This window comes from Phocoena phocoena, chromosome 6 (genome assembly GCF_963924675.1).
Source record: "Phocoena phocoena chromosome 6, mPhoPho1.1, whole genome shotgun sequence".
NCBI classification, from domain to species: Eukaryota; Metazoa; Chordata; class Mammalia; order Artiodactyla; family Phocoenidae; genus Phocoena; species Phocoena phocoena.
In genome coordinates, this window is record NC_089224.1 from 78608398 (window position 1) to 78635775 (window position 27378).

The window sequence follows — 27378 nt, forward strand, 5'->3', positions numbered from 1 at the left end:
AGTCCTATAGATCAGGAGTCCCCAACCCCCAGCCTGCAGACCAATATCGGTCTGCGGCCTGTTAGGAACCAGGCCGCACAGCAGGAGGTAAGTGGTGGGCAAGCGAGCAAAGCTTCATCTGCCGCTCCCCATCGCTCATATTACCGCCTGAACCATCTTCACCCCCATCCGTGGAAAAACTGTCTTCCATGAAACTGGTCCCTGTTGCCAAAAAGGTTGGGGACCACTGCTATAGATTCTATACACTTAATCTCTCTTAGATCTATCTCCTCTTATCTAACCCCTCAGCCACTGTCCTAATTCAGACCCTCCCATTTCTCATCATAATTACCACAGTCTCCTAACTGGTCTCTTTACTTTCCTCTAATTCAATATCTACATTCCAACTAGAGTGAGATTTCTTAAGTTCAAATCTGTTCAAATACTGATAATAATGCAAAATATTTTTGCCCATAACAATGCAAATAATTCCTATTCCCAGTGATGCAAATTAATTTTGTCTGGTATTTACATTTCTAAAAGTCAAATACTCATGTGAACCAGTCTTAGTGTCTTACTGGTTCTCTCATTAATTAGTGAGTTTAATATAGATTTATTTTATATTTGTATAAGACTCATGATTTTACCTTTTTGAAAAAGTATCCCTTAACACAAATAACAGGAAGTAACCCCCACTTGCTGAAGCCAAAAATGAGACTATATGAATGGATAGAAGGATATGTCATCAACCTAGGGCAACAATCAAGCTCGCCTCAGTAAGAAGTAGAACCAGCTGCTGGGGGCCCCAGGAAGCTGGGGAGTAGTCTCTTTGGGTCTAGACTTGACTCCTCTCTAGGCAACAAATTGATACTTCTCAGCAAACTGGTTTTCTCTGCTACTCAGGTCATTTGACAAGTAAAAGGTGGTCACTCGGCACTCTCAAATTTCCATTATAAGTCTAACAATGAGTAAGGGTGTAATTCTCTCTCTCCCAAATCCAAATTTTCAGGGAAGGAATTCCAATTGGCCTAGTTTAGGCAAGTCCCCACCCTGCACCATTTAACTGCACAAACATCCAGTTTTCCATTGGTCTCCCTGGCTGGTCCTAGCCCTCTTTGGATAGAAGAAGACGACAACACAATCCTCAATGTCCCACATACACCCTGCCTAGGAGCAGGAAGTACATGAGTTCCGTTAAAGTAAAAATTATTCGTGACACTTGTTAAAGATGGTAAGGCAGATATTATTTACGGGAGCTGAGGGGGACAGGGACCATGGAGTAGCTATAGGAACCACTGCAATGGGTGCTGCAGTGGGGGAGAGATTGAGTTCAACTCAGACCCCAACAAAGACAAGTGGTAATTTATTAGCCAAGGAGCAGGGTAGGGGTCAGTGGGTGGAAAATTACAGCCTTAATCTGCTCTGGCTGCTATAATAAAACACCACAGGGACTTCACTGGTGGTCCAGTGGTTAAGATTCTGTGCTCCAAATGCAGGGGTCACGGGTTCAGTCCCTGGTTGGGGATGGAGATCCTGCATGCCCCACGATGCGGCCAAACAAAACAAAACAAGCAAACAAACAAACAAAAAACACCACAGACTGAGTAGCTTATAAACAAATTTCTCACAGTTCTGGAGGCTGTAAGTCTGAGATCAAGGTGCCAGCATGGTTGCTAAGTGCTCTCTTGTCACAGACTTCCTCACCTGGAGGATTGGGCTAGGGAGTTCTGTGAGATCTCTTCTATAAAACTATTAATCCTAATCATGCGAGCTCCTCATGACCTAATCACCTCCCGAAGGCCCCACCTACTAATCTTTGGGGGTTAGGATTTCAACATCTGAATTTTGGAGGGACATGATCATAGCAGTTACTAAGAAGAAACATCAGGTGTAAGGGGGATTCTTGGTAGACCAACTCAACAGAATTCGTGCTGAAGGCAGGCCAAGGTGATAAGACACCAAGGATGGTCAGATACCAAGGGCGGAGAACTTCCAATAAACTGATTTAGTGAGATCCTTGCTCAAACTGGATTCTACAAGGACAAAGAGGAAAGCCCAAAGTCAACCTAAGTCCAGGGCAGACCCAGAAAAGCCTGACTAAATTTTTAGCCAAAGGAGACAGTCTTTGTCCGTTCTAGGTTTTACCGGGCTTTTTAACCCTGGCTACGCATGGGGTGCTTTTAAAAATATCAAGGCTGGACACCATCCCACCCCTACTCCACCCTACCCGTGCTTCCAGTTCAACTGGTCTCGGCTGAGGTCAGGCTTTAGTTTTGTTTTTCTGTTTTTCCCAAGAGGTTCTACTGCGGTGTCAGGCAGAGAATCGCGGCATTAGGCTAAGGTGGGTGCGCAAATGTACCTGCCTTCCACAGGCCAATTAGGCTGCGGGCGAGGGTTCTCCGGGTTCCAGTACACCCCAGCCCGCTTAGCCCGGCACCACCCCCGAAGGGGCGGGGCGCCGCCGCAGAAGGCGGGGCCACGGCTGAAGCCTCGCCGCTCGCTCCCCTCGCGGGAAAGCACTGCGCGTGACTCGCTGCGCGCATAGCCGCAGGAGCGGGGAGGTGGGCGAGCACTCGCTGGCCCACAGCGGACCGAACCACTGGCCGTCCTGAGGGGCGGCATGAAGGCAATTCAGATCGGACCATCGGCGCCACAGCTGCAGGGGGGACCGGACGTTACCAAGCTGTCTGAGAGAAGGGGGGCTCCTGCTGGTCCAGGCTGCAACACGACCCCTGCAGGGCGCGAGACTACGCCGCCGCCTACGCCGTAGGACTAAACTGAGGCGAGAAACCAGGTAGGACGTCTCTTCGGGATCGGAAGAAGTCCCGGAGACCCACTGCCCTCGCGTTCCAAATGATCCCTTAGGAGAAAAGCCCTCAGTTTGCCCACCTATCCAACCCTTAGCGCCCTTTCCCTTCCGCCCTTCCCCCTCGTCGCCGCAACCTCACCCTCCGGTCTTCCTCGACCCTCTGGACCGACCTCGTCTTCAGTCCTGTCCTGACCCTTCAGCTCTGCCATCCACCGAACCCTCAAACACCCAGGACCAACCATCCTTTTGGGCGTCACCCCAGATCCACCCCAACTGTCTCCTCAAAGTGTCCCTTCGGAGACACCCCCTCAGCTGACTCGCGCCCAGTAGTCATCGTTGTACCCACATCTCCAGTGACGGCTCTGGGGTAGCGCGGCCGCTCAGCACTCAGCCCGGCGACTGCGGCGGGGTCCTCCGCACAACCGGGTCCTTTGCGCCCTCCGCCCCTTTGGCCCCTGCTTCCCAACTTGGTGTCTGCCTGAGCCGGGCTGGGATCGCTCTCACATCCCGTTTTACCTTGGGAAAACCTTTGGCCTGGCAGTTTGCCAGTCCCCGGCTACCGCTCTTACCTGTTGCAAAGGGCACCGTGTTCCCGTTGCCCAGGGCTGGCTTGGGATTACCAGGCTGGCCCTGAGGACGCCATGGGACTGCCCTGGAGGCAAGGACCGTACATTATTAATTTGTATCTCCAGCGCCCAGCACAGTGCTTGGCACATGGTAGCACTCAGTAAATATTTAATGGGTGGGTGAATGAATGAGACCAATGCAGAGGCTGTGAGGCAGAGTGCTTTAGTGAGAAAAATGTCACTAGTTACATGAAGTGGGAAAAAAGGAAGGGCATCTAGGGGATTACTTGTGGTGCTTATGTTGGGAGCATAGAACTGAACATATTCAGTCTCTCAATTCATGCATCTAATGTCATTGACATAGAAACTTCTATTTATCAGCTGATTTCCCTTTATGTTCTGTTTAAAAAAAAAAAAGTCAGGGCCAAGGCTGCAGAAATTTTTACTGGTCAGTGTGCCTCAGAGGCTGCCCAGATAATCTTGAAAGAGCTTTACCCAGGTGACACCCCTCCTCTTGCCCTAGCGACTAACTGCTCCCTCTAGAGAAGAACTGTGGAGGCTAGCCACAGTCTTTAAACCTTACTCAGTGTAGCTGGTCAGCTAGTGCTTCAGGACAGGTTGGAGGAATGACCTCAGTTATTTTACCCTTTTAGCTCCTGGATACCTCCCCTCCCCTTTCCTCCACTGGAGGGGTAGACATTCCAGGCTGGCCTAGTGTGAGAACTATCAAAGATTCCTAAATACTACTGAAGGATGATCAGGCCATATGGGCCATTTATATCTCAGTAGACCAGAATCAGGCAGGGGTTACTGCTATGTGAACAGTGTCAGTAATAAACAAGAACACGGGCCTTTTAAAGATGGGATTCTCAAAGAACAGAAAGCCTGAAACCTGTTTTTGTTGATTCCTAAGAGGATGACCTGAACAGATTCAGTTTCCTGAAGCTAAGACAGGGTTCGGCGACCTCAGTGTTGGCCCCGGTTCCGTGGGGAAGTGGATGATATTGCTGAGTGATGAAACAATGGCTGGCAAGCTGCGGGAGTTTATGAGCTAAGAAGTAGTTGCCTGACTAATAGTGGCATTATTGTCACTGGGGCTCAGCGTATTAGTAGGTAAAATAGTGACTGGAGTTTCTTAGCAGGCTCCATGGAAATTAAGCAGTGATACGGTTTAGGGGAGTGGGGAGATCCCACCACTGTCTCTGGTGTTCTGCTATCCGTGTCCCTCCTACTGTATGGCTATAGCACACTCACCATCATTGTTTCTTTTCTGCTTTGAGCCAGGTCAAAATCTGATTTCCTCTGATTTTTATGTTAAGTGTTTAAGGTTCCTTTTTGTTAAATGTTTAAGGTTCCTTTTTGAGGCAAGGCCTGCCTAACTGGAAGCTGGGTATGTTCTCACCCATTTCTAGCTTTGATTTATCCTTCTTTACTTTTTCTTTCTACCATTCTCTGACTTATCTTTGTAACTTTACAAAGTAAGTCTTGGATCACACATACTGAAAGCAGGAAAGAGCTCCTGAGCTGAATTAAGCAGGGGCATGGTATCTGGAAACCAGTACTTTTTTTTTTGTTAACCAATATGTTTTTAATGGGCTTTTCTACTTTTCCCTGTCTAGGATCCCTGTTAAGACCTCAGTAGCCCCAAAACACTCTGGATTGTTTGATTTATTTTTTCTTCACTTCCAATACTTCAGAGTGTTGCCAGATAAAATACAGGATGCCAAGTTAAATTTGAATTTCAGATAAACAGCAGGGTGTCCTGTATTTTTATTTGCTAAATCTGGCAACCCTAGTTCATGGGAAGGCTTATGTGTTCTGTTTTTCTCTCTGCAACTTTAGGACAATAACTCATCCTTTTCTTCTGTTGCTCATACACAATGACTGAGCACCCTATTAAATGTCACTTGACTGAGATGGCTCACTGACTGCATGTTAGGGTAAGGGCAGGCTCTGTAGAGATAGTGCCTTTGGTCAGTGTTTAGGTTACCCAGAAAACACCCATCAAACATTGACATATGATATTGTAATTCCTGTCAAATGAGTCTGTCTTGCAAAATGAGCATATTATTTTGAGTGGCCAGATATAAACATTGCTCTGGATTAACTTCAAGGGATGAGGGTGGGGTGTGGAGTGCGTTCTAACGAAAAGTTAACAACTCACAGTAGAACTTCTCTTGTACCATGTTTACTGTTTTTTTTTAAGTTGTGGTAAATATATATAATATAAAATTTACCATTCTTAAATATATAGTTCAGTGTCATTAAGTACATTCACATTGTTGCCCAGCCATCACCACCATCCATCTCCAGAACTTGTTCATCTTCTCAAACTGAAACTGCATAATCATTAAACGGTTAACTCTTCATTTCCTCTTCCCCCAGCGCCTGGCAACCACCATTCTACTTTCTTTCTCCATGAATTTGACTGCTCTAGGTACTTCATATAAGTCATATCATACAATATTTGTCTCTTTGTGACAGGTTTATTTTCACTTAACATAATGTCTTCAAGGTTCATCCATGTGATAGCTTGCATCTGAATTTCCTTCCCTTTTAAGGCTGAATAAAATTCATTGTATGTATATATCACATTATTTTTATCCACATTCATCGATGGACACTTGGGTTGTTTCCACCTTTTGGCTGTTGTGAATAAAACTGCTATGAACATTGGTGTACAAATATGAGTCCCTGTTTTCAATTCCTTTGGATATATACCCAGAAATGGAATTGCTGAATCATATGGTAATTCTGTGTTTAATTTTTTGAGGAACTGCCATACCATTTTCCACAGTGGCTGTACCGTTTTACATTTCCACCAACAATGTAAAGCATTCCAGTTTTTCCGTAAACTTGCCAACACTTATTTTCTGTTTTGTTTTTTAAATAATAGTCATCCTAATGGGTGTGAAATGGTATCTTGTGGTTTTGATTTGCATTTCTCTAATGGCTAGTGATGTTTAGTATCTTTTCATGTACTTATTGGCCGTTTTTATATCTTTGGAGAAAAGTCTATTGAAATCCTTTGCCCATTTTTTAATTGGGTTATATGTCTTTCTGTTGTTGAATTGTAAGAGTATTTTATATATTCAGGATAGAAGTCCCTTATTAGATATTATGATTTGAAAATATATTCTCCCATTTCATGCGTTGCCTTTTCACTCTGTTGATAGTATCATTTGATGCGCAAAAGGTTTTAAATTTTAATGAGATCCAGTTTACCTATTTTTTTCTTTTGTTGCCTGTGCTTTTGGTGTCACAGCCAAGAAATCATTGCCGAATTCAGTGTCATGAAACTTTTCCCCTGTGTTTTCTTCTAAGTTTTTTTAAATAGGTTTATCTTTTATGGTTAGGTTTTGATACATTTTGAGTTAATTTTTGTATGATGTGTAAGATAAGGGCCCAATCTAATTCTTTTGCGTGTGGATATCCAGTTTTCCTAACACCATTTGTTGAAGACTGTCCTTTCCCCTTTGAATAGTGTTGGCATTCTTGTCGAGTATCATTTGACCAGATATGCCAGGTTTATTTCTAGGCTCTCTGTTCTCTTTCATTGGTCTGTGTGTCTGTCTTTATGCCAGTACCACACTCTTTTTTTTTTAATTTATCTTTTATTGAAGTATAGTTGAATTACAAAGTTGTGTTAATTACTGCTGTACAGCAAAGTGACTCATTTATACATATATATACATTCTTCTTGATATTCTTTTCCATTATGGTTTATCACAGGATATTGAATATAGTTCCCTGTGCTATACAGTAGGACCTTGTTGTTTATCCATTCTGTATATACCACTTTGTATCTGCTAATCCCAAACTCCCAGTCCATCCCTCTCCTACCCCCTCCCCCTTGGCAACCACCAGTCTATGCTCTATGCCCCTGATTCTGTTTCTGTTTCATAGATAGTTTCATTTGTGTCATATTTTAGATTCCACATATAAGTGATATCATATGGTATTTGTCTTTCTCTTTCTGACTTACTTCATTTAGTATGATAATCTCTAGTTGCATCCATGTTGCTGCAAAAGGCATTATTTCGTTCTTTTTTATGGCTGAGTAGTATTCCATTGTATATATATACCACATCTTATTTATCCATTCATCTGTTGGTGGACATTTAGGTTGTTTCCATGTCTTGGCTATTGTGAGTAGTGCTGCTATGAACATAGGGGTGCATGTATCTTTTTGAATTATAGTTTTGTCCAGATGTATGCCTGGTAGTGGGATTGCTGGATCATATGGTAATTCTATTTTTAGTTTTCTGAGGAGCCTCCATACCGTTTTCCACAGTGGCCGCACCAACTTGCATTCCCATTAACAGTGTAGGAGGGTTCCCTTTTCTCCACACCCTCTCCAGCATTTGTTATTTGTAGGCTTTTTAATGATGGCCATTCTGACCAGCATGAGGCAGTGCCATACTCTTTTGATGACTGTAAGCTGTGTAGTAAGGAAGCTTGAGTCCTACAACTGTGTTCTGCTTTTTCAAGATTTTTTTTGACTATTCAGGATCCTTTGCAATTTCATACAAATTTTAGGATAGATTTTTCTATTTCTGCAAAAAATATCATTAGGATTTTGAAAGGGATTGCATTAAATCTGTGGATTGCTTTGGGCAGTTGACATCCTTTGTGTTGTTGTGGAAAGAACTACCCTCTTAACAAATTTTTAAGTTTACAATATATTATTGACTGTAGGTGCATTGTTTTACAGCAGATCTTTAGAGCTTATTCATCTTGCTTGACTGAACTTTATACCCATTGAACAACAACTCCTCATTTCCCTCTCCCCAGTCAACCATCATTCCACTCTTTGATTCATGAACTAAACTATTTTATATTCCTCAGACAAGTGGAATCAGGCAGTATTTGTCATTCTGTGATTAGCCTATTTCACTTAGCATGATCTCCAACCATGTTGTCGAATATTGCAAGTATTGACATCTTAACAATATTAAGTCTTACCATCCATGAACACAGGATATCTTTCCATTTATTTGTATCTTCTTTAATTTCTTCCAGTAACATTTTATAGTTTTCAGTGGTTAAGTTTATTCCCACATATTTTATTCTTTTTGATGTGTTGTAAATGGAATTATTTTCTTAATTTCCTTTTCAGATTGTTCATTATTATTGTCTAGAGACACAACTGATTTTATATGTTTTATATGTTGACTTCGTGTCCTGAAACTTTGCTGTATTCATTTATTAATTCTAACAGTTGGGGGGGTAGATCTTTAGGGTTTTCTACATATAAGATCATGTCATCTGCCAACAGTAGTGCAGATGCCTTTTATTTCTTTTTCTTGCCTAATTGCTCTGGCTAGGACTTCCAATACTATGTTGAATAGAAGTGGCAAAAGTGAACCATATTTACTCTTAACACACAGTCTTAGGAATTTGATGATTGGTTTGGTTTGATGCTTAAGGATGTAAGTCCATAATAGATGCTGAGAACAAAACTATATTTTAGCATAGTATATTAGTGTTAACAGTGAGTCATCAAGAAAAAGTTAAGTTATGGCCTATACACTGTGATTAAAACAAAAGTGTGGGGGCTTCCCTGGTGGCACAGTGGTTGGGAGTCTGCCTGCCAATGTAGGGGACGTGGGTTCGTGCCCCGGTCCGGGAGGATCCCACATGCTGCGGAGAGGCTGGGCCTGTGAGCCATGGCCACTGAGCCTGCACGTCCGGAGCCTGTGCCTCCGGATCCTGTGCTCCGCAACGGGAGAGGCCGCTGCAGTGAGAGGCGCGCGTACCGCAAAAAAAAAAAAAAGTGTGTAAGTGAAAGTGTATATTTTAAAAGAGTTTTATCAAAATACCTAAAATTTAAAAAAAATTAATTTTGATACTTAAAGAAGAAAAATTCTGTTCTCTGGAATTCTTGGTTTAATAAGTTAGTCTTTTATCTTCTTTAGGAAATGAGACAGCTCTGAAATGTCTTCTGTGGTTTTGGCTTCTTGTGTGGTCCTGTGGTCAAGGACAACAAATTGATAACTGGGTGGAGAGGGAAAAAAAGGGCCAGCCAACTTCTGGCTAGATTTAGTTATTTTAGGATCCAAAGTTTATACTTAAGTTTATCTTAGAATCCTAAAATCTATATTTAACTCATTTACCTGTTTTTATACTTTTGTGCTTCCTTTCTTTTTTTGTATAATTATTCTAAGAAAGAAAATGCAGCCTTATATTTAGTGTACTTAGGGAAAAATGGAAAATTATTTTTTATCCATGTTCAGGTAAAGGAAAAAAAGGAGATAAGCATATTCCTAAAGTCAGTATAGATAGAATTTAGAAGACCCCAAGGAAAAAAGCAAAAACTCAAGATGGGAGAGTTGGGGACCTAGTGCTGATCCCATTCATTCAAGAGTTGTTTCTCTTACAAAATGTTATTTTCTTATTATCTGAAGGATGTTGTATTCTGTTTATTTAAAGATACAGCCAAACTTTGTTATCAGACCAGCCTATTCCCTGTACGTTGTAGATAGCTAGAGTTTTTCTGTAAGGCTAATCATTTCCTTTTATTTTTTTATTTTTGATAGTATCTTTTTTTAATTTTTTTTTTATTTTGGTTGTGTTGGGTCTTCGTTGCTGCACACAGGCTTTCTCTAGTTGCGGTAAGCAGGGGCTGCTCTTCATTGCGGTACACAGGCTTCTCATTGCGGTGGTTTCTCTTGTTGCGGAGCACGGGCTCTAGGTGCGCGGGCTTCAGTGGTTGCAACACGCGGGCTCAGTAGTTGCAGCTTGCGGGCTCTAGAGCTCAGGCTCAGTAGTTGAGGCACATGGGCTTCGTTGTTCTGCGGCATGTGGGATCTTCCCGGACCAAGGATTGAACCCGTGTCCCCTGCATTGGCAGGCGGATTCTCAACCACGGCGCCACCAGGGAAGTCCCTAATCATTTCCTTTTAAATATCCTCCAAATCATAGTGATTTAAAGATTTCTGTCTTGCTTATATATTACTGTATAACAAATACCCCAAAGCTTAGTGGCTTAAAACAATGACTGATTATGTCTCACAGTTTTGTGAGTTGGCTAGGTGGTTTTTGCAGTTCCAAAAGATGGGTTCTGGAAATGTTTTAAATAGGAGCATTACTGGAGTGAATTGTCTCCCAAGGTGACTACTTTGAAGGACTTCTCTTACTTGGTGTTACAGAGCTATTCTACTTCTTGAAAATATTATTCTCTTTACTTTATACTTATAGCTATAGTTAACTTCTTAGGTAGGGTACTGTCTATTTCAGTTTATAGGCTGATTTATATAATATGCTTTGCCTCACATCCAACACAGCAACTTGCAACATTATTAGTTTATTCATCCCTAATGATAGTGATTGGAGAAGGGAGGCCTGGAAGCAGGACCACCTGCCTATTATGCATTTGTGAGTCCTTTTTGACAGCCAGGTTGTGGTGATAGATAGTTAACAAGGAGCATTGATCTCATGGGGGGAAAAGACAGTTATGGCTTTTTACTGGATTGTGAGAATATGTAGTAGAGAATAGAAAATTTCAAAATGTTTTTTAGAGGGGAGCTCTTTTTTTTTTTTTGAGGGGAGCTCTTTGTTCAAGTATATTCCACAGGAAAGTGGACACAAAAAGGTAAAAGCTGAGCTGTTTTGGTTAAAGGCAAGGGGTTCGAAGAAGTAGAGTCTAACCTTTTCATCTGTCTCTCCCTCCTTTCCTCTCCATCCCCTTCGCTTACCTTTCATTGTCAATGAGGGGGCTCCATAAAGCACACTTTAAGCCAGTCACCAAAGATGATACATGACTACTGAATTTTCTCTCTTTTTTTAATTAATTAATTTTTTAAAATTAATTTATTTTGGCTGCACCAGGTCTCATGTGGACTCTTAGTTGCAGCATGCGGACTTATTAGTTGCAGTATGTGGACTTCTTAGTTGCAGCATGAGGACTTCTTAGTTGCATCATGTGGACTTCTTAGTTGCAGTATGTGGACTTATTAGTTGCGGCATGCGGACTTCTTAGTTGCGGCATGAGGACTTCTTAGTTGCATCATGTGGACTTCTTAGTTGCAGTATGTGGACTTATTAGTTGCAGTATGTGGACTTCTTAGTTGCAGCATGAGGACGTCTTAGTTGCATCATGTGGACTTCTTAGTTGCAGTATGTGGACTTATTAGTTGCGGCATGCGGACTTCTTAGTTGCAGCATGAGGACTTCTTAGTTGCATCATGTGGACTTCTTAGTTGCAGTATGTGGACTTATTAGTTGCGGCATGCGGACTTCTTAGTTGCGGCATGCGGACTTCTTAGTTGCGGCATGTGAACTCTTAGTTGTGGCATGCACGTGGGATCTAGTTCCCCGACCAGGGATCAAATGCAGACCCCCTGCATTGGGAGAGTGGAGTCTTACCCACTGGACCACCAGGGAAGCATGACTACTGAATTTTGCCTACTGAGTCATGACTCCAAAGTGGAAAGAGGTTGAAAGAAATGGTTGGGTTTGAGATCCCATCATCTTCAAATGACCACCCACCAGTAAGCAATCATGGCTTGAGAGAAATATAACCAAAATATTTACTGCATACATACAGTTCCCAAATTCCTATGTGAAACCCTTAGCCTTAATTTAGTGAGCTGCATGGAACCAGGAATTAATTACAGATTCCTTTTGCCCTTTAATCCTAAGCCCTGTCAACCTTTTTTAGTCCAAAGCCAAGAAAATTTTTTCTAGCCATACTTTCTAGTTCATAACAAGAAAAAAAAGGTTTGTTTTTAGAATATTATATAATAATGTATATGCTTTAAAAAATATACATTGAACAGTAGGTGGGCTGTGCACCTCTTTCTCTTTGCATACTGTTAGCTTCTTTGCTTAATTTCCTCTAGACAAGTGTTTCTTAAACCTGAGGCTGCAGAAAAATCACCTGGCTCACCCCTGAAATTCTGATTCAGTAAGTCTGGCACTGGGCCCAAGCATTTACCAGTCTAATAAATTCCCAGGAGAAGCTGATTCTACTGGTCCATAGACCACACTTTGAGTAGAACTACTCTTAGACCCAAACTATAATCTCAGCCTCTTCATCAATGGTTCTCAGATTTAATCAACATAAAGGTTTTTGTTTGTTGGTTTTTTGTTTTTTTTTGTTTTTGTTTTGAAAGAAAAGAAAAGAAAAATAAAAAGCCCTAGTGCACAAGACCCAAGAATCAAAGGCCAAATAGTGCCACTAAGAGTGTGATTTGAAGCATATCATTTCCACACTGGGTTTTCTTCCTTTAGAGATTAGGTTTATAAATCTATCACTCATTCAAGATTAAGAGATTGTGGAGAATAGTCCTAAGGAAATGGTATTAGCCGCTCAGATTTTAACCTAGAAAATGTTTAAACTTAACTGTCTTTTTATGGGGAAAGATGAAATGAAGGATACTATGATATTTTTCCTTTGAAACAAATAAATCGTGTCTATTTTGTTTAAAAATATTTTCTGAGAAAGTGGTTTGTCTCTTTTTCTAATTATAGGTGAAATATAGTCTCACTGTTGAGAATCTAGAAAAATACAGACAAGTATAAAATGAAGACACATCATTGAACAGCTTTTGGAAGTCAAATTTTGAATAGTTAGGTAACAAATCCATTGTTTGAATGTGCCATAATTTACTTAATCCAAATGTTAGACATTTGAAGGTTTTAAAAATAGCTTTCTCTTTTCTAAAAAATGTTCAGATTAATAACTTTATGAAAAAAATCTCTGATAGTTTCCTTAGTATGGAATTCTAGAGGTAGAGTTAGAGGATTTGAACGTTTTTAAGACTGGAGATATATATATATATATATATATATTTTTTTTTTATCCCCAACCTCAATATGAAGGTTGTATCAAAATATGCTTATATTGGCAAAGTGTGAAAATGCCTATTTTACTTTCCTTCCCTTAACTATTATTTTGTTTGAAAATTGGTAAACAAAAGATAGTATTTTAAATCTTATTGTTTGCTCATATCTTGCCCGTTTTCCTATTATTTCAAGTAAATAAGGCAGTCACAAAAGAACGAATACTGCATGATCCCACTTACATGAGGAATCTAAAATAGTCAGAATCAGAGATGCAGGAAGTAGAATGGTGGTGGCCAGGAGCTGGAGGAGAGGGAAATGGGGAGATGCTGTTCAACCTGTAAAAGTTTGAATTACGCAAGATGCATAAGTTCAGGAGATCTGCTGTACATTATGCTTATAGTTAGCAATAATGCACTATATACTTAAAAATTTGTTAAGAGAATAGATCTCATGCTGTATGTTCTTACCTCAATTTTTTAAAAAGATCTTAGGTTTTAGCAATCAATTCACATAAATTCTTTACATATAGGGATATTGGCATTTTGTTATATTTGTGTCAAATATTTGTCTTTTAATTTTGTTTATGACTTGACATCTAGAATTTTACAGTGTCTAGATGGTCAAATCTTTAGTTTTCTGTTGTGACTTCGGTACACCTTCTTTCAATAAATACTCTGGGAATCTATGTCCTGAGTCTGAGGCTATTGGGTACAGATTTCTGTGACAAACTGTCTCTCTCTTTATTTTTCTTCCAATTTTATTGAGATACAATTGACATATAATATTGTGTAAGTTTAAGATGTACAGTGTGTTGATTTGATACACTCATATATTGGAAAATGATTACTACAATAGGGTAGTTAAATCTCCATCGCTTTACATAATTACCATTTCTTTTTTGTGGTGAGAACATTTAAGATCTACTCTCTTAGCAACTTTCAAATATATAATACAGTATTGTTAACTATAATCACCATGCTATACATTAGATCCCCAGAATTTATTCATTTTATAATTGGAAATGTTTACCCTTTGACCAACATTTCCCGCACACCCCAGCGCCTGGCAACCATTCTACTCTTTGTTTCTATGAATTTGGCCTTTTAAGATTCTACATATAAGTGATATCATACAGTATTTGTCTTTCTCTTTCTGACTTATTTAACTTAGCGTAATGCCCTCAAGGTCCATCCATTATTGTCACAATGGTAAGATTTCTTTCTTTCTTATGGCTGAATAATATAAAGAACTCTATACATATGGTTCTCTCTGATTGAAATCCTTCCCCTGACCTGCATGCATATTTCTACTCCTCCTTTAAGAATCTGCTCATATGACTCCTTTCCGAAACCTTTCCTGATGACCCCCTGCAAATTTGGGTATAATTTCCACTGTGCTATCATTGGCCTTGTCTGGGGCTCCATTACAGCGGATAACGCTTTATTTACATAGCTGTAAACTCTGTGAGGGCAGGAATAGTCTTTGAATCCAGGGTCTCTGAAAGATCCAGAGAGAGAGCTTTATCTCTTCCATTTTTTAAGTTCTTCATGTATTAAAAATGATTGAAATCCAAAGCAGAATTCTAATAATTTCGGTATATTTAAAATATTTACCTTAACAAATTCATTTTGTAATATGAAAATGACTGTATTTAGGACAAACCACACGATCATCTCAGTAGATGCAGAAAAAAAATTTGACAAGTCCATCATAAAAACACTCAACAAACTAGAAGTAGAACTTCCTCAGCCTGGTAAAGGGCATCTATAAAAATCCCCGTAGCTAACATTATACTTAATGGTGAAAAACAACTGAAAGCTTTCCCTCTAAGATCAAGAATAAGAGAAAGTTGGTCATTCTCAACACTTCTGTTCACCATTGTACTAGAAGTTCTAGCCAGAGCAAATAGACAAGAAAAAGAAATAAAAGATATTCAGATTGAAAAGGAAGTAGAACTATTTGCAGATAACATGATCTTGTATATAGAAAATGCTAAGGTAGCCACAAAAAAAAACTATTATAACTAATAAATGAGTTGAAGATTGTAGGATGCAAGATCAATGGATATAGGGTTTCTTTTAGGAGTGATAAAATATTCTGAAATTAGACTGTGGTGATGGTTGCCCAACTCTGTGAATACACTAAAAACCAGACTTGAACACTTTAAAAAAGTGAATTTTATAGTATGTGAATTATATGTCAAAAGAGTTGGTTTTTTTTTTTTAATGACTACATTTATAACTTCATGTGTAAATAAGGATAAAAGGCTAATTTGAAGCCCTTTGTGATTGTCAGTCTTGGGCCAAAGATTTTCCTGTCCTTTTTTTCCCCAACTTGTGAAAGACTCTATTTTCTGCTCTATATTCCTGGTGTTACCAACCAGGGTTCTTGGCCTCCTTAATCAGTAGAAGTTGATCAGAGTCCAGACAAGAAATTCAGGCAAGGCTTTATTGGGGCCCCTGCTGCAGCAGTGGGCAGTGAGAACAAACAACAGGTTCCCTTGCTTGTTGGCTCCCTGAGGGGGGGCAAGTTTGTTTCTTACATGGGGTGAGGGTAGGGGTGTGTCCAGAGCTCCGGCCAGAGGGGTGGCTTAGGTGTTTTGCCCACCCCTTAGGTGGTGGTGTGGGCAGGGGGCATCCACAGGACCCTGCTTTTGCTCCCCACCCCCTGCTTTTGCTCCAGGCTCTTCAAAAGTGGCAGTTGGGTTTTTTGGTCTCTTTGTATCTTTTGGGTCCAGAATTTACCCTAACTGCAGGCATGCAATTATTTTTAGTCCCAGACAGTGTCTTTGTATTTTGTTGCTGAAGGAGAGGTGTGTCCAGGTACAAGCACTGAAGCACTGCAGCAAAGGGTCCCAGGTCCCAGCCTGTCTCACTGGTGCCCAGCACAATGCCAGACAAATAGTATAAGTTCAATAAATATTTGTAGAATAAATGAATAAATTATGACAGCTGAACTGACTTTAAGCCTAGTTCAGCAAATCAGCTACATTTCTGAGGTTTTTTTCTCTATCACCAAGGATCCATGAATTTAGTGACAGTCACAGAAATTATAGACTGGCCCTATGATGAGTTTGGTTTTAGCCCTATAGAGCAACTTTTAAAGAAGACAGAATGGTCAGTTATGACTGGTAGACTAGATAAAGCTCTTTCCAAAAAAAGATCTATGAACTGAGCTGAACATGAACATAAGTAAGAGTTTTTAAAATTAAGATAAATATACAAAAACAATTAAAAAATAAAACAATAACAAAATAAAAGAAATTTAATTCACCTGTAATCCTATCTGCCTATCCTTTCTGTTTACATGCATATATAATTTTGCAGGAATATAACTGTTAGCATTAAAATTATTTTGTATTCTGCTTTCTTTTAATTAACCTTGTTTCATAAGCATTTATCCATGTTGCTGTTTAGGCTTTATGGTTTATGGCTTAGTGTATTCTATTCAGTTGTTGAAATATCCTCACTGGTAGTCCTTTAACATCTTTAAAACTTCATTGATATTACAATCATTCTTTTAAAAATGTATTCACCTAGTAATGAACCTAACTCTGAATAATAACCCCTTACCTTTTCTTTGTCTGTACTTAAACAGCTAGAGAAAATTGTACAGTCCAGTAGATTTAGTATCACTTTCATCATCACCAAACTTATGCTGGCCATCAGTCTTACTATATTTCTGTTACAAGGTTATTCCTCTACTCTTTATAACAAATATTTTATACCTTCACTACCCTCCTCAACCTCTGACCCTCCCATCTTCCTTCCATATACTCTATGATGACCTTGACTCATATACCTCAAAGAAAAAGGAAGCCATCAAACATGAACTTTCTTACTTCCTACCACCAATCTGCAAATCTGTCTATAGCCATCCTCTCTTCACTAGTTGCATGGAGGAGTACCTCACCTCTTAACAAAAGCTAATCTCTCCCTGGTGAACTGGATTGCATACCGTCTATTGTTTAGCTGTTTTGAGATGTTTTTATACAGCAGAGAGTATTAAACCTAAATGATATACTTTGTAAACTACCCCAAACAAACCTATACTCTGAGTAAAAACACTGATTGCTATACAAATGGAACTTCAAGACAATTCCCTGATGCCACCCCACTTCCACGCACCTCTTTTGATTTGTTTGCTGATCCTAAGTTCAACCTATATAGAAATCCTTTTTTTTTTAATTAATTTTTTTTTATTTATTATTTTTGGCTCATTTTGCTGAAGCATATTCCGTATGAATATGCTGAAGCATATTCAGCAGGATACATAGTAGGAACATTTTTGAAATGAATGTCTGAAAGTATATATATTTGAACTCTCACAGTTGATAATTTGGCTGTGCATGAAACCTTAGGCTAGAAATCAATTTCTCTCAGAAATCTGAAATCTGCTTACTAATTAGATTCCATCATTGTTAAGCCGAATGCCATTCTGATTTCTATTTGTATGTAAACTTTTTAAATTAATTAATTAATCAATTAATTTATTTTTGGCTGCGTTGGGTCTTCGTTGCGGTGCGCAGGCTTCTCATTGCGGTGGCTTCTCTTGTTGTGGAGCACGGGCTCCAGAGCACGCGGGCTTCAGTAGATGCGGCGCATGGGCTCAGTAGTTGTGACTCATGGGCTCTTAGAGCACAGGCTCAGTAGTTGTGGCGCACGGGCTTAGTTCCTCCGCGGCATGTGGGATCTTCACGGACCAGGGCTCGAACCTGTGTCCCCTACATTGGCAGGCGAATTCTTAACCACTGCGCCACCAGGGAAGCCCTATATAGAAATTCTTGAGCCACTACTGCTTCTCAGGGATGTTGCTTCATCATTTAATTCCTCCTTTCTAAACCTTCAACATCAGTGGAGGCAAAGTTATAAAAAAATAAAAGAAAGAGTACCAAGTGTATTTCCCAGACACAAGTCTCCAAATTGAAAGGGCCCACTGAGTGCCCAGCACAACAAATAAAAATAGCCGACCCCAGGGTACCTCATCATAAAAATCTAGAAAATTAGGGATATAGAGAAATTTTTAATCTGTCCTTTTTTTAAAAGTTTACATACAGGGACTTCCCAACAAGAAAGAAGAAATCATGGGATCTAGAACACAGGACAACTAACAGAAGAGAGGCAAAGGCAATTCCTAGCTGATGAGAGAGACAAGTCCAGCATGAAGTGGTGTTGTAAGCCAGAGAGGAGAGTCAATTCAGAATGTATCAGAAAAGAAAGTTTCAGAAGGATTATGTTCTGGGGGGAAACAAAAAGGAACTGTGTTTGACCATATGGAAAGTTAGATTTAGATTGAGAGCAATTTTTACCATTCCGCTAGAGAATTTGTGAAGATTTAGGGACAAATATATAGAAAAATAAAAGAGAGTCAAGTAGTAAAATTAAATTATAAATTATACAGTAACAATAAGGGTCCACAGACTACCAAGTCATAGCAAACACTGGATATTAATTAAATCAGAAATTGTGGGGACTTCCCTGGTGGTCCAGTGGTTAAGACTCTGTGTTCCCAATGCTGGGGGCCCAGGTTCGATCTCTGGTCAAGGAACTAGATCCCACGTGCTGCAACAAAAAGATCCTGCATGCTGCAACTAAGACCTGGCGCAGCCAAATAAATAAATATTAAAATTTAAAAAAAAAAGAAGTTGTGAGGAAGGTGGTGGATGTAGGAAGTCAAGAGAATGTTTAAAATCAAGAAATAATTAAATACACATATGATTTATAAACATGAACATAAATGCCGGATGAGACAGCTAAAAGATTTGAAAGTAGTGGTCTCTGGAGAAGGACACAGAGGTAGAAAGGGGTGGAGCTGGGGACTGCTATTTTCCATCATAAACTTTATACTACAATTTATCTTTGTAACCATGTGCATATATTAATTTGATAAAATCAATATTAATTTAAAAATCCCCTGACACCACATCACCCTCTGGGTATTGACTGTCTCATTTAACAGCCAACCTTTTTTGACCACCCAGACTGTCTGCTCAATTTTCCATTCACTTTTGCACCCTCTGCTGTCTAGCTTCATTTCCACTAACCACGCGCCTGAAATTGTTTATGTCAAGATCACCAGTGAACTCCCCGTGGCCAAATAAAATGGACACTTTCAAAGATGTTCGTTTTCTTTCAGTTTTTCTAAGACACCAACCACTTTCCTGTCTCAGGCCCTTTCACACATGTCATTTCCTCTGCTTGTAATGTTGTCCCCAACTTTTCACCTGTTTAAATTCCCTTCAACTCACCTTTCAAGGCTGAACTTGAACATCAGTTTCCCAGAGAGGCCTTCCCTGACCTCTTAATCAAGCCCTTAGTCAGTCTTAATCAGATCCTCTTAATACTCTGTACTTTATTTTCATGGCATTTATCACACTTTGTAATTATATTTTTATTTATGTGATTGTTTGTCTGCCTTCCTCCACTAGATTGTAAACTTCATGAGGGCAGGGATAGTATCTATTTTGTTTACCACTTCCTGGCCTATAGGAATCTGCCCAAAGACTGAATTAATAATCCTCAAAAGAGGTGTTGAAGGAGGGCCTAGAATTAGAGCACTGATTGTAGGAATTAGAAGAGAGGATAGACTTGAGAGGCTTTTCTACAGCAGAAGCTATGGGACTTGGATAGGGTCTCCTGGGATACATGTCTGGAAATAATTAGACCCTTTAAGGAGAATCTTGTCAGCCCATGAATTTATGTAGAGGACTCGCTTTCACTGTCTTCTGCTGACAGGTGAGCAATTCAGGTAGTCATGTAACTGAATTCGCTGTATTCACTGGGTGGGAAATTCTTGATTCACAGATAATTTGCATATGTACTCTAACCTTTCTATGTATTCCCTCGGGATTTTTTTTTTTTTGGTAATAAATTTATTTATTTATTTATTTTTGGCTGTGTTGGGTCTTCGTTGCTGGGTGCGGGCTTTCTCTAGTTGCGGCGAGCGGGGGCTACTTTTCGTTGCGGTGCGCGGGCTTATTGTGGTGGCTTCTCTTCTTGCAGAGCAGGGGCTCTAGGCGCATGGACTTCAGTAGTTGTGGCACACAGGCTCAGTAGTTGTGGCTAGTGGGCTCTAGAGCGCAGGCTCAGTAGTTGTGGCACACAGGCTTCATTGTTCCGCGACATGTGGGATCTTCCCGGACCAGGGCTCGAACCTGTGTCCCCTGCATTGGCAGGTGGATTCTTAACCAGTGCACCACCCATGAAGTCCCACCCTCAGGATGTTTTCTGGACAGAGCCACTTTACAACTTTCAGGAGGACAAAGAACAGAGCCATGAGGGTTAAAAAATTTGAGGTTGTGGGCCTGTTGAAAAGAAAAGCTCTGGGTATGACCGTGACAAGATTCCCTGGTGTGAGTTGGTAAGTTCAACAGTAGTGCACCCTCAAAAAGGCAATAGGAGGGATTTAGGTTCAAAGAAAGAAGAGATTCCTGATTCATGTTCATTATAGTTGCCGTTTACTGAGCACTCACTAAATACCAATCACTGTTCTAGATGTCTCTATATCTTTTAACTTCCACCAGCACCCTGTGAGAGGAGATACTATATTATCCCCATTGTACAGGTGAAGAAACCCAAGCTGAGGGGACTCAAATAACTTGCCCAGTGCTACAGAATTAGTCCATAAGAGCAGAGTTAATATACCATCTTTTTCTTAGCTCCCTTTTTTTTTTTTTGACCACACCTCACAGCATGCAGGACTTTGGTTCCCAGAACAGGGATCAAACCCACATCCCCTGCACTGGAACCTTGAAGTCTTAACCACTGGACCATCAGGGAAGTCCCTAGCTCCCTTTGTTGGCCAGAAAGAAATAACAGGGCATGGCCTGGGGCTTCCCTGGTGGCGCAGTGGTTGAGAGTCCGCCTGCCGATGCAGGGGACACGGGTTCGTGCCCCGGTCCGGGAAGATCCCACATGCCGCGGAGCGGCTGCGCCCGTGAGCCATGGCCGCTGAGCCTGCGCGTCCGGAGCCTGTTGCTCCGCAACGGGAGAGGCCACAACAGTGAGAGGCCCGCGTACCGCAAAAAAAAAAAAAAAAAAAAAAAAAAAAGTGCATGGCCTGAAGCTGGAAAGAGCAAATCAGTGTTCAATTTCTTCATTGTAAATGGACAGTAATTTGTTAGTTGAAGTGAGCTCCTATGCCTTAAACAAAAGTGTGTGATGTAAATAGGGACTGAACTCCTGCAGAATGAATAGGAATAAAAATGGGGCTCAACTGAGAGCAAGTTATTGAGATTCTAGTGACTCCTTCAAGGGTCAGAATTTTCAACCAAAACACAAGTAATTTGGGTTGTCAATTCAGTATAAATTTGTCCCTGATTTAATAAGTATGCTAACTGACGTCCCTGGACAGAGATGGCTTTTTGGATTAGCTGTCTTTCCTTTGAATATAGCACATTCCGAAGCCTACTTTATAGTTTGTATGGTCATAGTTATTTAATTATTTGTTAGTCTCCCCAGGTGAACTATAAGCTCCATGAAGGCCAGCCCCAGGTCTGCTTTGTTCACATAGTGCAGTGCCTTGCACTTCATAGGTGCTCAGTTAATGTTTATTGACTGATTCATCTAGTCCTTGGGCAAGACTGGCATCTGAGGTTCTCAGGGCCACAAACAAATTCTTCTATACATCTGCCCAAAGCAGGGAAGGAAGCCCTCCCAGACCCTTGTTGTGCTTCTAGGTTGGGCTATTAGATTCCCTAGGTCCTGCCTCCTTTGGGTGGGGCCCCAGAGGCTTAATGCCACTGGGGCTCTGGTTTTGGCAGTGGGGCTTATCTTTGTTCTGAGATATTAACTGTAAATGGATCATGCTATTTCCTGTTCTCAGGAGAACTCAGTGGGGCCACAACTGAGGGGCAGTGAGAACACAGAGTTACTGTGTACTCTGCTGGAACCTCCCCATTGCTACCCAGAGATGGCTCCAATATACGTTAGCCAATCAGGGAATTCCAAACCCTTTTCCTGGACTCTAAACAGCTTGAGGAATCTCTCCAGCTGGAATTGGAAAAGCTCCTAGCCAGGAGAGCCAAGTCTTATGTAACTTTACAGACTGCCCTTTTTTAGGAAAAAACAAACTGTTCCTCAGCTAGTGCTGGATTTTTTGAGACACATCCTGCATTCTTTCCTAGATGCTCAGCAGCCCCATTGGAAGCAGCCAACAGGCTGGAGTTGAAGACTGATGAGGTTCAGCAGGGAGAGATAACGAAAGAGGGATAGAGGATGTCTGTCATTCTGGCTGGAGCATGCTGTTCTGGTTCTCATGCTGCAGCTCGCACTAGCAGTAAAGGGAGTTCAGTGTCGAGGTGAAGGGAGAGGAGCTGTACCTGGGGATATTTGCCCTGCACATTCCAGAAGCCAACCACTGTACCCCCTTTATCTTCTTAGCACCCCATACCCCAAGAGGGAGGACTAGAACTAAGTGTGTGTAAATATGTCCACAGCTGTAATGAACCAAATTCTTCTCTAGAAAAGGAAATTTTCCCAATTTACTTTGGTGAAGATTCAGTTCCTCCTTAGTTCAATTCAGTGAACATTTTAAGCCATGTGCCAGGCTCTAGGCTAGGTTAAATGACTACAGAGATGAATAAAACAGTCTCTATCCTTAATGTGCAACCAAGGAGGAAAGAGAAAATGTATATAAACAATTATAATACACTTCCTTGCTTTATAGTCCTGTGTACTTTATGTAATTCTTTTACTCTCAACTCTCTTATACAGGTAACCGTCAGGTTTATATCCACGTGTGAACTTATGGGCTTCCTAATTTATGATTTTTAAAAATACAAGAAAATCTCCCCTTTTTAGATATGAGCAGTTATTTTACTAAATTATTCATGAAATGGGCGGGCATAACTTTCAAGAATATTCTTATATTGTTTTTATTTCCATAATTTTCTCAAGCTAATATGTGGCATTTTAGAACTTTGAATGTAACTTGAATCTTTCAAAATAACAAATAGCTTTCTCAGTGAATTATGATTTGCCTTAGACATGCCTGTAGCTTTTGCTTCTTCCCTGAAATAAAGTATTAGGCAAACATCTAGCACAGCGGACTAATATTATTATAAGTATTAGTCTTTATCTATAAGTCATTCGCTTCCTTCTAGCCTGTGGTGTGTGGTGAGGTATAACTCCAGTGATTACTGACCCTTTGCACATTGTTCTTAGGTTGCTTCTATAGTAGTTTGATCACTGTTTACAAAGCCTTTAACTATTTGTGATAGAGCCTAGATTTACAGCCTTAAGTCTTTGCTCAAAATAAGCTCACCCCTACCCTCAGGCCTTTCATCCATACTTACTATGTCCAAACTCATCTAACTGCTGATAGTTTGCTCGCTCTCCACAACCACACCACATATAGAAGTGGGCAAGATAGGGAAGAGAGAAAGACTTGAGACCTAAGTCAATTCAAGTGTGGGTTTGGAACCTGGGAGCAGGAGAAAAGGGAAAAAAAAAAAAAAGAAAGAAAAAAAGACCTGGTAGAGGCATGGGATAGTATTATTAAGCAAAAATAGAAGGATAAAGACTGTTTATGGCTCAGTCTGCACTCCAGAATGATAATGCAATAAGCTAAATTCCGCAGATGTTTCTGAAGCACTTTATATGAAGCCAGTCTGTCAGCTTCAATACAAATAACCTCAGAATTCTTCCTTCACATTCCTCAGTGGCTTCTTAGGGGGGAGCTGCCTCTGAAATATATGCATCAGCCCTGTGGGAAGAGGAAAGAGGATCCCTAGGCAGGCTCAGCAGAGTCAGAATTTTGAGAAATATACTTTGAATAGAGAGGGCTTTAAGGTCTAGAGCAGAGGTCAGCAAATTATGGCCCATGCCAGAGTAACTTTATATGGTTTTTACATTCACACAAGCTGAGAATGGTTTTTACATTTTTAAAGAATTGTTTAAAAAAGGCAGGGGTGGGGGGCGGAGGTTGGAATATGTAGCAGAACTTTATTGCCCACAAAGCCTAAGTATTTACTCTCTGGCCCTTTACAGACAGAGTTTGCTGAAAGGAGGGTTTACTGAAAGCTCACCAGAAGCTGCAGGATGTTGCAGAGTCTGTTCTGAACCCTAGGGTAGGCACTTGCAGAAAAAGAGGTATCAGCATCAATGAAGAATAGATTTCTATTTCTCCTCTCCAAAAGCTCTGGAGACCTGGCAAACTAACCGATTGCCGGGCCAGAAAGAGTGAAGCCTTGTGCTGGGTTTAGAATACAGTGTTGCCTTTGTTCTAACTGAGCAGTGGAATACATCCTTTCATTAATGCTGCTTTATCAGGGCTTTCGGCTAAATCTAGTTTGAAATACTACTGTTCAGTGCTGTATCAAAGGAATACAAGTCTCAGATCAGTGTCCTGGGCCCAGGTGTAAGGGAGAATTAGGTTTGTAGATGGAGCAAGTGGGTGAGTAGAGGCATTTCTTTTTGCTTGCATTTTTCTACTTTCTCTATTACACATTAGTGGAAGTTAATACCTTGTATCTAGATAAACAGATTCCTAACTGTTTCAACCATTCCTCAAACCAGTGGTGGGGATTATAGGCCTGAAAGAAAGGAACTGTACCTCCAAGCACAGACCAGGTTCACTTCCCAACATGGCCACCGTGACCTAGAAGAAGGAAAATACATAAGGCCCGGGCTCTCTACCTATATGCATGAATGACAGTTATATTTCTAAAATACTTTATCCAAAGAATTTATAGCATTTAAATTTTTTGCTACTTATTTTTTATTGAAGTATAGTTCATTTACAATTTCTGCTATATAGCAAAGTGATTCAGTTTTTTATATATATATTCAGTTCTATATATTTATGATATATTTATGATATATATTTTTTAAATATTCTTTTCCATTATGGTTTATCATAGGATATTGAATATAGTTCCCTGTGCTACAAAGTAGAACCTTGTAGTTTATCCATTCCACATATAATAGCTCACATCTGCTAACCCCAACCTCCCACTCCACCCCTCCCCCAATCCTCTCACCCTTGGCAACCACCAGTCTGTTCTCTACGTCCGTAATTCTGTTTCTGTTTCATAGATAGGTTCACTTGTGTCATATTTTAGATTCCACATATAAGTGATATCATATGATATTTGTCTCTCTTTCTGACTTCACTTAGTAGGATCATCTCTAGCTGCATTTTTGCTATTTATTATTCTAATTGTTCGAATATTTTTTTCTGGCCATAACACCAGAAGGTAGATACAATTAGCCCCTTTTCCAAATGGTAGACCTAGAACTTTGAGAGGACAGGTACCCTGCCCCAAGATGACCCAGCAAGTCAGAGGAAAAGCCAAGAATGAAAGCAGTGTTCCTATCCTTGGGCATCCTGCCACTATCCTAGGCATGAGTAGCTTCCAAATGAAGCTAAGATCAAACCCTATATCTCTAGTCATCATATCTGATTGTTTCTGAGGCTGCGTTATTGTTATGATGACCAGGTAGATAAGCCTTGAATGACAGAAGAAAAAGTACTGAACGAATGGTTCACCAGCCTACCTTCCTGCTTCATGGGATGTTGCTATGTTGTGTCTCTGATGACGGTTATGAGTCAGCCTTAGGCAGGAAGATGGTGGAGTCACTGTTATTGTGTGCTTGGCTGCTTGGCTGCTTTCTTTGCACTTCAGCATTCCTACCTGGTATGTGGTACATTTTTGTCATTCCACAGCGGCCTGCTGTGCACATGACCTCTCAGTAGGCCAGTCCCCATCTATTTACATCAGCTGTCCAGCTGCCAGCCTCCTCCCATCCCTGTCTGCCTGATGGGACAAGATGAAACTGTGTTAGGAACTGCCTTTCAGGGACATGAGTGGGATACCCACGGAGTTCCAGATACTGTGGTCAAAGTGTAAGGTCCCTGGGACCCCTTGGGGGAGAAAGAGGCTTTCAGGAAAGATTTTTCTGGGCACTGACTCCTCGCCAGATGAAAGCTGGTTTCTTGGTATTTCTATCCTATTGTGTCATTTCTAGGAAAGAAGCTCTGGCCAAATAAATTTTCAAGGGATTTGATATACCTGCTAAAAATTCTGTGCAAATAAAATAAGGACCAGCCTAACCATCCTTTCTTTCAAATATCCTATAAAACCCTCCCAGGTGAGCTTTTTTCTTTTTCTCACAAGGTCAGCACTCACAGCACTAATCTGGAACTTGTGACTGACAAGGCTGAGCTTCTGGTTAGTTAAGTAACAGTCTTTCCTTGATTTTATCCAAGTCATTTCAGTGCAACCGATGTGCGTGTGTGTGTGTGTGTGTGTGTGTATGTATGTGTGTGCCCACCCTTGTGTGTGTGTATGTATGTGTGTGCCCACCCTTGTGTGTGTGTGTGTGTGTGTGTGTGTGTGTGTGTGTGTGTATGTGTGTGGGCCCGCCCTTCCAAAACAATGTATTAAGTCTCTTGTCCAGGGCCTACCTGACTCAGGAAAATGCCGTGAACAACAGCTCTCAATTGAGGTCCACCTGGTTCTGAAGATTTGGGACCAGACAGCTGGACATATGACAGCTCTGTTTGTTCCTTTTTACCCTTCCCTGTCCCTGTTGATACTAAACTGTTTCAACAAGGCTTGTTTCCTCCAGAATCCAGCTTAGCATCCTGGAGAAGCCTGAGGCCACTCCTGTAGCAGGAAGCTGCCCTAGATTTGGGCAGTAACCAGTAGAACTTGATACTGACGGCAGATTGCAAAAATAAACACCTCCTACAGTGCTGTCTTAATCCACTCGCATCAGAGTTGCTATTATTAACCTATAGGCCTCACAGGCAGCTGTGATGGGCAGACAACAGCCTGGACAGACCTATCCTGCCAGCTTGGGATCAGACTGTTTCTTTCCTCCGTCTACTGGAATCTGATCTGGGGCCCCTGGAGAAGCACCAGCAGTCTGGGAGCATGCCCCACAACAGGTAGTACTAGAGATGGATTAGTGTCTTTGGTTTGGGAAAGCCTTAGGCTCCTAGGGCCAGCCTGCCAGGCCAGAGTGTAATGGGCACCGGATTACTGATTCAGTCCTAGTGCAGGGGAGGGGAAAAAAGGAACATGACTCTTTCCAGTTCCTTTGGCTCTTTTGAAGAGGTTTTGCCTGCCAGTTCCCTGGACCTGGAGCCTTTAGGTTTTCTGGGAAATTGGGAAAGGAGAGAGGTAAGGACTCCATTGGTCATTGACAAAGATATAATAATAATAGTGACCATAACTGAGCACTTACCTTGTGTCAGGCACTTACATATAATATCTTATTTCATTCTCCC

The 27378-nt window shown here is 40.9% G+C and overlaps 1 protein-coding gene across 1 annotated transcript in view; it reads left to right on the forward strand.

The window, feature by feature from the left end:
• Positions 1-2500: 2500 nt before the first annotated feature.
• The window catches only part of RUSC2 (RUN and SH3 domain containing 2), a 60001-nt gene continuing 35123 nt past the window's right edge, over positions 2501-27378 (forward strand). Inside the window, exon 1 of the mRNA XM_065878515.1 lies at positions 2501-2773. The gene's annotated coding sequence lies outside the window, so the exon portion shown is untranslated. The remainder of the gene's footprint in view (positions 2774-27378) is intronic.